Genomic DNA, 11,716 nt, shown 5'->3' with positions numbered 1-11,716 from the left:
ATGATGCAGAATTCAAAGACTGAGGGCTGGTGTGAGAAATCGGGATGAAGAATCACTAGCGGGACTAGGGATAGTCAGGATGTCCTCGGGATGGTAGTAGTAGTGTTGTAAGCCTGTGGGGGTAGCCGTAGCATTCACTAGCGGTCAGATGGTAGTAGTAGTGTTGTAAGCCTGCGGGGGTAGCCGTAGCATTCATTAGCAGCCAGATAGTATTTGAGACTTGTGAATCCGCGGGTGTAGCCGTGGCTGTTATCAGATTGGTAGCAGCATGAGCGCGTGGCTGAACGCGGGAATGTAGTAATTCCCACCCGTTCGGGAAATCCAGGGTGACTCGGGCGAGTCTGGTCTGTGCGGGAAAAACCCTAAATTTGGGACTTGGGGCCTATATAAATGTCTTAATCTTCTTCCCAGGGTTCCTTACTGCCTCTTTAGCCCTGGATATCAAACCCTAGCCGTCATATCTCCTAGTTGAGCCTTGGAAGGTGCTTTAAAGCTTGGAAAAGGAAGAAGGAACTTGGAGGAGCAAGAAGGAGCTATAGATCTGGGATTGTGAGTTCATTTTGAGCACTTGGAGGTAATAAACTAGTTCCTGGATCCTTTTTGCACCTAGATCTATGTGTGGTTGTTGGGGCTCTTTTGCCATAATGTTATTATTTTGGGTTAGAAGCCGGATCTGGAGTTGCTACTTCAGATTCAAGTGTTTTAGGGCCTGGAGAAGCATAAAGTATCAGTCATTGTGTTGATTTTGAAGTCCCTTGGTCTTACACCCTAGTTAATGGCGTATCTTGCCTAGATCTCCTTCTCTACACGTAAAGTTTGCAACTTTACGTAAGGAATAGACCTTAAAAGAGTGGATCTACAGTTTGGAGTCCATGCATGACTCAAAGGTCCTCTGCATGTATGTAGAACCGTATGGACTCGGCGAGTCCTTCGAGTGGACTCGGCGAGTAGCTTGAAGATGAGGAGGAACTCGACGAGTAAGATGAACAACTCGTCGAGTCGGATGAAGTTAGGCATGGACTCGGCGAGTTGGATGAGCAACTCGGCGAGTTGGTTGAAGATTGTCTAGGACTCGGCGAGTCTGTTCTTGGACTCGGCGAGTCAGATCGCGAAAACCCTGAACCCTTCGAGTCGAGGCCCGAATCAGTGAGTCGGGTGGTGACTTAGCGAGTTGAACAGGACAGGACTTGGAACTGGTTGGACTCGGCGAGTCATGGACTGACTCGGCGAGTCGGGTCGCGAATAAGAAAGACCCTGAGTTTATGAACTCGGCGAGTCTTTAGGAAGACTCGGCGAGTAGGGTTGACCTGGAAGGTTGACTTTGACCAGAGTTGACTTAGTTGACTGTCAGACTAAGTGTTATATGTATATTGATAGCTCGGAGAGCTGGAGGAGCAGCGGATCAGGGGATTGTCGAGTAGCAGCCAGAGATTTATCAGTAGGGTTCAACAATCTCAGGTGAGTTACCTTCCAGTAGTGGTGGGCCTAGGGCCACAATGCCGGCCCACCAGTAGGGGACGTATGATAGATGATTGTCTTTGTGATATCATCTAGGTTTGCTATTACCTGTTATGTTATATGCTCTCATGATACGTTATATGCAATAGTAGTGGAGTTCGGTTGTTAGGACCGCAGGGTAGTTAGACACCCTAGAAACATCTGACCGTATGTGATGGTATGCTTGTATGTTGGCCTGTTATGATATGCGATAGAGGTAGCGGGAGGGGACCAGTCCCCGAGGATCGGTTGTTAGGACCGATGGGTAGTCAGCACCCCAGAATGGCTTGACATGGGTAGTCAGCACCCCAGAATGGCTTGACACGGGTAGGACGGCACCCCAGAATGGCCGTATGGGTAGGTCGGCACCCCAGAATGGCCGTACCGGGTAGTCAGGCACCCCAGAATGGCCTGGCAGTATTTATGTTATGTGTTTGCATGGTATGTGGTACGTTGGGGGAGCTCACTAAGCTTTGTGCTTACGATTTCAGTTTTGGTTTCAGGTACCTCCTCAGCTAGGGGAAAGGAGTCGGCACGGTAGCAGCATGTCACACACACACTCTTCGGTTTCCGCATTTACGAGATTCACTGGGATTGTAGTCTGATATTTGATGGATTGTATGGTTTGAATATTAAAACATGGTTTGCGATGTGTTATGGCGTGATCAAACAATGCTTTTATTTATTAATGTTTTCTAAAAGTAATATTTTAAAATGAAATTTTTGGACATGAAAATTGGGTCGTTACAATATGTAACTTACATATAAGTTTACTACTTAGTAAAAGATAACTAGCACCCCTAAAAGCACAAAGCAAGCAACATTCGAGCATTGAGTAAACATAATCGAGCATATACTATTCAGGCCATAATATTGACTAATTTGTACTAGCATGCAGTTTGTAAAGTTGATACACATATAACAGAAACATAAGGCATCCTTCCTAGATCCTTAGACCTAATATAGCATGTAGTTCTCATAAACATATCATAACATAAACTTGTATGGGTAATTTGGGAGTTCTTACTTGAGCTCGGCTGATTGCATGCACCACACCCTTTTCTCTTTTTCAAAGTTCTTTTCAGTTTTTCTAAAATACTTTTCTTTTTCTCAAAGTCATTTTTATATAAATAATTTAGAATGTTATATCATATATATACTTTAGAACTCACAAAATATACAATTTCACCATATATGTATAAGCAACTCTTATCCCACCCCGTCGATCCTCACGACGAGACTATCCATACTCTCAAACCTAAGATTAACCATTTTACCTAATCCATACTCCCGCATCAGAAATGAACAGCTTTACCTAATCCATACTCTCATATTAATGACGAATGGTTATGCCTAATCCATACTCTCGGACTAGGGACGAATGACTAATCCATACTCTCGGATTAATGACGAATGATTATGCCTAATCCATACTCTCAGACTAGGGATGAATGACTATGTCTTAATTCATACTCCCGGACTAAGGACAACTGACTATGTCTTAATCCATACCCGAATTAATGACAGTTGACTATGTCCAATCCATACTCTCGGACTAGGGATAATGACTGTGTCTAATCCATGCTCTCGGATAAATGACATATACTAAAGTTCTATTCTCTGAGTATAACTCACTTGTACTCGTAAGAAAATACTACCCAATATTCCTCATAATTAATTTAGGTCTACTCTTTATCCTAAATCATCATACATAATCAGGTATGTTCTTTAACACGTATTTCAGGCAACATCAATTAACTCGCACATAAACATATAATTAATACTTCAATCAATACTTGTATTAAAATCATGTTCATGAAAGGGACTATGCACTCACTTGAAAAGGTGGTGATTCCGAACTCAGACAGCGCTTCGCTTCTTAAAAATAATTTCATTCGACGAAACCTAGTATTATTACCACTAGAGTTTAGTCTATTATTTGTCGAGACTAATTAATAGTCTAGCTATTATTACTATTATATAAGCGGTAAACAATACTTATATAACCCATAATAATAGCTCAAGTAGTTATTATAAGTTCCTAATAACATTACTATAATTAAATAAACGATATATTAAAAATAGCGTAGGCGTAGCTCAGTTACAATGGGTTTTATAGAAAACCGGGCTTTTCTTGGAGCAGCATTCCTGAGCCGAAAAGCTCTTCCTGTCGGAGCCATCGAGCACTCTGCGGCTTCCGCATCGTGCTAGGGAGGTTCCCTAGGCTCTTCGGGAGGGTTTCAGGGCTAGAGAGAGGTTCTAGAGAGAGAAAAAAAAGAAGAAAGAATGGGAAAGGTGTGAAGAAAATGAGGAAATGGCTGAACTTGGTGCCACATGTCACCATCTAGTGGCAAGACTTGGGGAGAAAGCAATGTCAAAGATTGTGCCACATCACCCATTTTCGCACAACACACTTCTGACTTTTAAAATTCGTAACTTTCACATACGACCTCCATTTTTGACATTATTTATAGCCACGCGTAGGTTAAAATAATATCTACAACTTTCATTTTGACTTCGTCAGCTAATTCTCGAACGATCTTAAATTTAACAGTATGATGAGATTATACTGTTAAATGTCCGTGTAAAATTCATAACTTCTACATACGAACTCTGTTTTCGTTCGTCTTTTTACCGTTGAGTTCCTATTAATGAGATATTCAATTCTCATTTAGGTCGCATAGGCTAAAAACCGCTCGAACTAAAATTTGAGTTTCAAGTCGTGCACTGTTATACCAAATCTTAGAAAATTCATAACTTCCTCATACGAAGTCATATTTGGGCGTTCTTTTTTTGTATGTTCTTGGTTTAACATATACTACAAATTTTATTTGGATCGATAAGGCTAAAAAGTACTTTATCAAAAATTCACTATTTACGTCTCCCGGTGTCGTGCCGGTTTTGCCGTAAAACTTCGACGGGCCATAACTTCTTCATTATAACTCAGATTTCGGTGTTCTTTATATGTATGGAACCCTTGAGACATATTATAAAACTTGGTTAAGATTATTTATTCTAAATAATATTTTGTCAAAAAGTCATTTTCGACCCCTATTATCTCTAAATTGACTAACACGGATCTACGGGCGTTACAATATAACATAACAATAGGCATATAACACATAAAACGTATAACATAAACATATAAACATTCCTCAAACTTGCCCCAACATCGGACCGAAGTCTGGAACACATAACACATAACATATAAGCTAAACCTTCCTCGGGCTTGCCCTGGTATCGGACCAAAGTCCGGAACACATAAACAGACACATGCAAGAATCACGAGGACATCAAGCATACAAAATTCCTCGGGCTTGCCCCGACACCGGACCGAATTTTGGAACATATAAGCTATATCGGGCTATCCCTGACATCGGACCTAATTCTGACATATGCTAACATACATAAACGGGCCAACATTAGTGCCTTCAACCTATTCCTACTAGAGGAAAACTCACCTCTCAAGCTGGCTACTGATATCTCAAGTGAGGAATCTTTGATGGCTACTCCAACGAATCCCTGGCTGTAAATACACAAGGAACATTTAGTCAAACACTGAAAATTCTTATGAGGGTAAAATTACCATCTTACCCCTGGTCAAACTCAACGCTCTGGTCAAAGTCAAAGTCAAGGTCAACTTCTAGTAAACCCAACTCGTCGACTTACCTCCTAACTCGTCGAGTCGTTATGCTATTCAGATTCATGATAAACCGAGTCAACTCATCGAGTCCCTTCATAGACTCGTTGAGTTCCACCAGGTACGGAATCGGGACTAATAGACTCAACTCGTCGAGTTCCCTTCTGGACTCGCCAAGTCCCCTTGTCTGTTTGGGCTATCTTGATGGATTAAGCCCCTACACTTCAGATCCAAGCTTCATACTCCACATAAACCCCGAAAATGTCCTTTTGAGGGTAAAGTTTCCAACTTTACCTGTTAATACCTCTTCTTAATGGGTTTAGCTCAAACCCTAACTCCTTAGGACCTAAAACTTAGTCCTTAATCCATCCATACACCAAACTAACACTTGTACCAGATCTAAACCCCTAACACTACTTGGAAACGTAAAGCTCCCACCTTTATCTTCATGCATGGCCTTTTTGGACTAAAAAGGCTATAATAACGTTGTTAAGCTTGCTTGGGGCTTCCATGGTCACAAAGTTTGCACCTTTATGCCATGGAACCCCTTCTAAATCCCAGATCTGAAATATAAGCCATTTGGGATGTCCAAATCCCAAAAGACCAATGTTCTTGAATCAAAACCCTCATAAAAATGAAAGTAAGTAGATCTGATGAATGAATGATCAAGTTAGAGACTTGATTACCAAAAATTGATGAGGATGGAAGGAAATCCATGGATCTACAACCTTCTCCTTGAACCTTCTAGCTCCTTCTTCTTCTTGTAGCTTCAAGAACACACAAAATCACTCAAAAATTGCTCACTCACTCACAAAATGCTCTAGGGTTTTGTGGATTAAGGTTTAGCACTTGGAGGCTGGAAATGAGGCCATAAAGTTTGGATTAAGATGCTTAAATAAGGTGCAAAACCCCGAAATTAGGGTTTTATCTTGGCAGTCCTACTCGCCAAGTTGAGGGATCTCAAATTGTCGAGTAGATGGCTTTAAACCCGCGTTTAATCCCGCTTCTACTCGACGAGTCTGGGGCTCCCAACTCATCGAGTAGCTCTACAAAATAAACAAAATACAATTTAAATGTGTACCAGGAACGATGCGTTACAAAATGTACATAAAGGAGAGAAGAATTGTATGAAATATAAGAAGGTTAGTAGTGATATTTATATAGGTAAAATTTTACTAAAAGAAGATGCTCAAAGTAGTTGTTATACATGGTCAAGTGAAGAGTCAAAGAGTAAATGGTTTTCATTGGGCGTTATAGGTCATTTTTGGCTTCACGAAACACCACGGCCACGCCCGACCAAGAAGGTTCAGGGCGGTGTGCATGAAGCACGATCGTGGCCACGTCAACCACGAGACCCATCGTGATGTGTATTGCAGACGCTCTAAGAGAATAATCTTGATACCACAACATTTTTAGAAAATGTTGAAAAATTACCTGAGGGGAAACAATAATGGTGAAATTTGGAAACAAGATTCTTATTTATCATTAAAAAAATGTAACTAAAATTTAATTAAAAAGTGATAGTTGAAAGCTGAAAATTGTAGCCTTTATTAATTTCCTTAATATATAATTTCGAACCTTATTTTTGTCTACCTCCTTTCTACATGATTGTTTAGATCGAAACTTTTTTTGGTATTTTCGTAGTTCACTTGATATGATATTATCATCATCGTGCTATATGTCGATCGTTGACGTTTGTAAATTATATTCTATACACATTAAAGTTACGTTTTGTTTTCTTACATAATTTTTTTATACTTTTTGTTTTTAATAATTACAAATAAGTTTTCTGACACAACACATATAGTTGTGACTTAAATATTAGTTTGATATAATGTTGTCACTATTTCGTAAATATTTTAGTTTTACTCATGACTTTACCACTCCAATTTTCTCAATCTAATGCTTCACATGTTAACAATGTCATCATATAATTGTTTATGTTGCGTGATTTAAAGGGATGGAGTATTTGTTGGGATAATTGGAAATAACTTATCACCACAACTTTGGCTTTATCCATTTCAAGATAACTCAATCTTGAAACTCTTGTTTATACTTCAAGAATGGTCGGCTGGTAAAACGTTTTCGTGCCTAACCTCCATCAATATCAATTGCGGTTAATACAGTTTCAATCAACTGTATCACACTACCATCTTTATCGTTGTTATATTGTTTAAGAGAAATTACGGTTTAAATATTTATATATAATATTACAGTTCAAATGTAAAAAAGTTATATTTATATGGTCTCTAAATGTAAAAAAATATAATATACTTATAAGGTTTTAAATGTAAAAGAAATTTATTTATACGGTTCAAATAGAAAATAATCAAACAATGAGCAAAACCGAAAGAAATAATCAATTTGGACCAAAATTAAAATAAAAATATAAAAATATAGTTTTTTTTTTTTTTTTTTTTTTTTTTTTTTTTTTTAAATTTAGACACATTTTTTTTGCCACACATACATGTTAATGTCATGTGATTGATTTATTGGTTAAATGGTTAACATTGTAAAATCCATTTTTTATCAAAACATAATTAATTTTATATAACTTACCTTTCAATTATATTGGAACATATGAAATAATCAAAATAATAAGACTACCCGTTTTTCGAAAACAAAACGCTAAATAGTATAATTGCTCTAACATGCAACACATCCATCTTACTACATCAGTTAATACAAATCTAATTATTTAATTTATTTATCTGGGTACGAGATTTTTTAATTTACATATCTGGGTACGAGATTTGTTCGATAATAATTAAAAGTTAGAAGGCATAATTGAGATGATTATATATTATTTAATTTTGTAAGCTTTTGATGATGAATAAACATAATTTTGAAAAGGCAATTCATCTAGTCATGGATCTATGGACAGAAGCTTAAAACTCCGGGATGAACCGACATAATATATCATGAGAACGTGCATTCCATAATTTGATCGGATCGGTTTATTTTATCCATGCAAAGCGCCAAACCAATTGCCGGTTGCACCATCATTAACCACCAAAAGAAAACAAAACCAGATTATACGAATGTCTTGCGACCCACACCCCAACCCCATGAAAATCTCGAACCGGATCATCTGTTGCTACCAATTGCCCCCTATCGCATCATTAAATTTCCTTTTGTTAATAATTGCTAAGTTATATACTTTTTAATATAATAATCATGTAAATTTAAACCTCAATCTCATAAGAACTTAAAAACAACGTGGAGGTGTTTGACTTAGCTTTTTAGAGACCAAAAATCATTTTTGCAAAAGTTATAAAAAATCAGGTTTTTTTGATTTTTCCAAAAAATTGATTTTCCTTCTATCCAAAATCCAAAAATTGTTTTTAAAAATCTTTTGTCAAGAATCTTTTAGATTTGATCTTTTCTTAAAATGACTTTTGGCATATCAAAAACTAAATCAAACACCCCCATGACAAAAAAAAAGGTAGTAATATCAACATATACAATGCGTTTGGAAGCTAAGGATCTTGGTGTAAGATATGCTCTAAATTTCTTGCAAGGGGATCCTATGTCTATGAGTAAGGCAATATTTTTGAAAGAATTGTTGTTTTATGTTGGATGGGGGAGTCCAATTTCGTAAGAATAATGTTATTATAGCTCTACGAAGTATTCATATTTGGTTTTAAAATGTTCTTTTTTTTTTTTTTTTTTTTTTGCTTTATAAGAACATAGAATCGTTTGAAAGCGCTTAACTATATCATGTGAGTTCTTATTACCCGATTTCCAAGCCACCTATGCATTACATAGCATGTATGATCATATGTGAACAAATGCACTTCTTATTACCCGTTCTCAATCTATCAAAGTGTACATAAATCTTGTTAAAATTAAGACCTTTATTCCACTTTTAATACTTCATGATGATGTCACTAAAATCTATAAACTCAAAGATGAAGAACAAATATGAAGATATGGTTAAGCCAAAGCTAAAATCAAAATAAATAGAACCAAAACCCAAACCCAATTTGATAAATTGTTTTCATGGAATCTCAAAAATTGTTTTCATCGATGAATCAAAGCCCTTTTTTCTGGTATGTTACTTTTATAATTGATTTTGATTAGGGTTATAAACATAAAATCAACCGTTGTTAATGAACAAATCCATTGACATGTAACGTCTAAACAAAATAAACATGTGGAGATGCAATTGGATGTTCATGTTTAAATTGCATGGAAGATGAATGAAAATGCTTGTTTTAGTTGGAAACCTAATACAAATCTGATTGTTATCCTACAAATCGATTAAACCATAATATGTTCTAGTTGGAACTAAAGGTTGCTCGATGTTCAAGCGATGTAGTGGAGGAAAGGGATTGATGGTGGCGTGGTATGTCAATGGTGACATTGTGTAAGATGGGCAATGTTTTTGTTGCCAATTGGGGTGTGCAAATTTGAGAGAATCAAATCAGGACTGACATATGATGTGGAAAGAGGAGTAGATCAGGACTGACATATGAATATCAATGTTCAAGTTGCTGATGGATGGAATGTGAGTTGCTAGTCGCTAAATGTTTGAGTCATCGATAGGTACATGTGGGTTTCTAGTGTGAGGAATATGTTTGGTGTGAGATACATGTCCAAGAAGTGAGATGTTGAGAATAAAAGTCACGATATCGAAGATAAGATATAGGGTTAAAAAATGACATGGAATTCACACTCGATGACTATGAATATGTTTACGCCTTATAAAAGCAAAAAAGAAAAATAGCATTAAGTACATTCTAAACCAAATGTGAATACTTTGTAGGATTACAATGACATTTTTCCAATTTCAAATTCATGAGAGGTTGTTTAGTTGGTTTCCAAGTTATGTAATTTGATGGCATTATTTCATGTTATTTAGGAGTTGTGGGATCTTTGGGATATTTTGTACACATTATAAATAAAACATCTATAATGATTGTTTTAGTCTTTCTATTCCCACTTTCTCTCTATATATGTAACATCTGCAGATTCAGGCTAGTTAATTTATAGATAATAAACATAAAAATGAATTTTAATAGAAGGTTATTTAGGATAAATAATCTTAATCAAAGTTCTAATGTATATGACAAGGGTTCCATACATATAAAGAACGCCGAAATATGACTTCGTATGAAGATGTTATGCTTCTTCGAAGTTTCGCGATTTAAACCTACACGACTATGTGCATCATAAAAAGTTGATTTTTGATAAATTACTTTTTAGAATTAGTAATCTAAACGAAAATCTTAGGACTTGTAAAAACAAGAGTGTACATATAAAGGTCGTCCAAATATGACTTCGTGAGAGGAAGTTATGATTTTCTAAATTTTGGCATAGCAGTATTCTGCTAAAAAATCGAATTCTAGATCGGTCAAATTTTAGCCAAAATAATCTAAATGTGGGTTGAAGATCTCGTTGTTATTAGTCCAATGATAAAAAGTTTGGCGAAAACGGACTCCGGGTGAGAGATTTGTGCTTTTTATATGGGCTTTAATAGTTGAAGCCTCTGTGAAAAATATAAAATCAAAATTAGCTGACGAAGTCAAAATAAAAGTTGTAGATGTCGTTGAGTGCTTTCTGGGGATATAAAGAAAGTCAAAAACATAGTTCATATGAAGGTGATATACAATTTTCAAAATCTAAAAAATGGTACGCGTGTGCATCAGGTGCACGACGTGCTCGACAAGACCACACAACCCCACCCACTTTACGACATGTGTCAGGCTAATATTTCACCATGCCATCCACCATGATGCACGACATATCCCAAGAATTCAGCCTATAAATAGCAGCCCACCCTTCATTTCTCCTCACACCATCCATTCAAATTCTCTCTGAAACTTTCGTTATTTAGCCCATTTTCCTTTGTTTCTGCTCTGCAATGAAGCCCTGTGATGCCCGGGAGTACTCATATGAGTAGTAGCCTTGGAGTAGAAGATCCTGAGTCAGTATTCTACGCACATAGATCATGGTTCTTGTCTATAGTACTCTATAAGCGAGCTACACTTACTCTGCCTGAGTGTAATTTTTAATTATAATTATAAGTCGTCACTAGGAACGTATAAGTAAGATTTATCAATGATTCTGAGTTGTTATATTGCTTGATCTATTTACCACAGTAATGTCTAGGCTGGATTTAGTGAGATGTTTAAAGTTGGATTTCCAAACAGTATATACCCTATATACCAAACAAACCCTACCTCCAATATAATCATACCTGGTTATTCCTTGTTTAGATATTGAAGTAGAATTTGGGGTTATTGAGGAATCTAAACGTTTAGGATAATAGACTAAGACTTAGTGTTTTGTATATCTAGGTCTTTTAAAAAAGGTGTAAGACGAAGCTGAACCCGATTCACTAATCACCAGACACTTTTGTCAAGTGAGTACATAGTTACCTTCAACTTACACAAAGATATTAAGCATTTAATTTGCGTAAATGCTTTATGTGCTTATTATGATATTTGTGTTGGATGGGATAATGATTTTTCTAAAATATCATATATATATATATATATATATATATATATATATATATATGTGTGTGTGTGTGTGTGTGTATTTTACCGTACTCATAATGTATTGGGTAGGACG

The sequence above is a fragment of the Lactuca saligna genome, chromosome 2 (genome assembly GCF_052625555.1).
Source record: "Lactuca saligna cultivar CGN05327 chromosome 2, ASM5262555v1, whole genome shotgun sequence".
NCBI classification, from domain to species: domain Eukaryota; kingdom Viridiplantae; phylum Streptophyta; class Magnoliopsida; order Asterales; family Asteraceae; genus Lactuca; species Lactuca saligna.
This window is presented reverse-complemented; position numbering follows the sequence as displayed.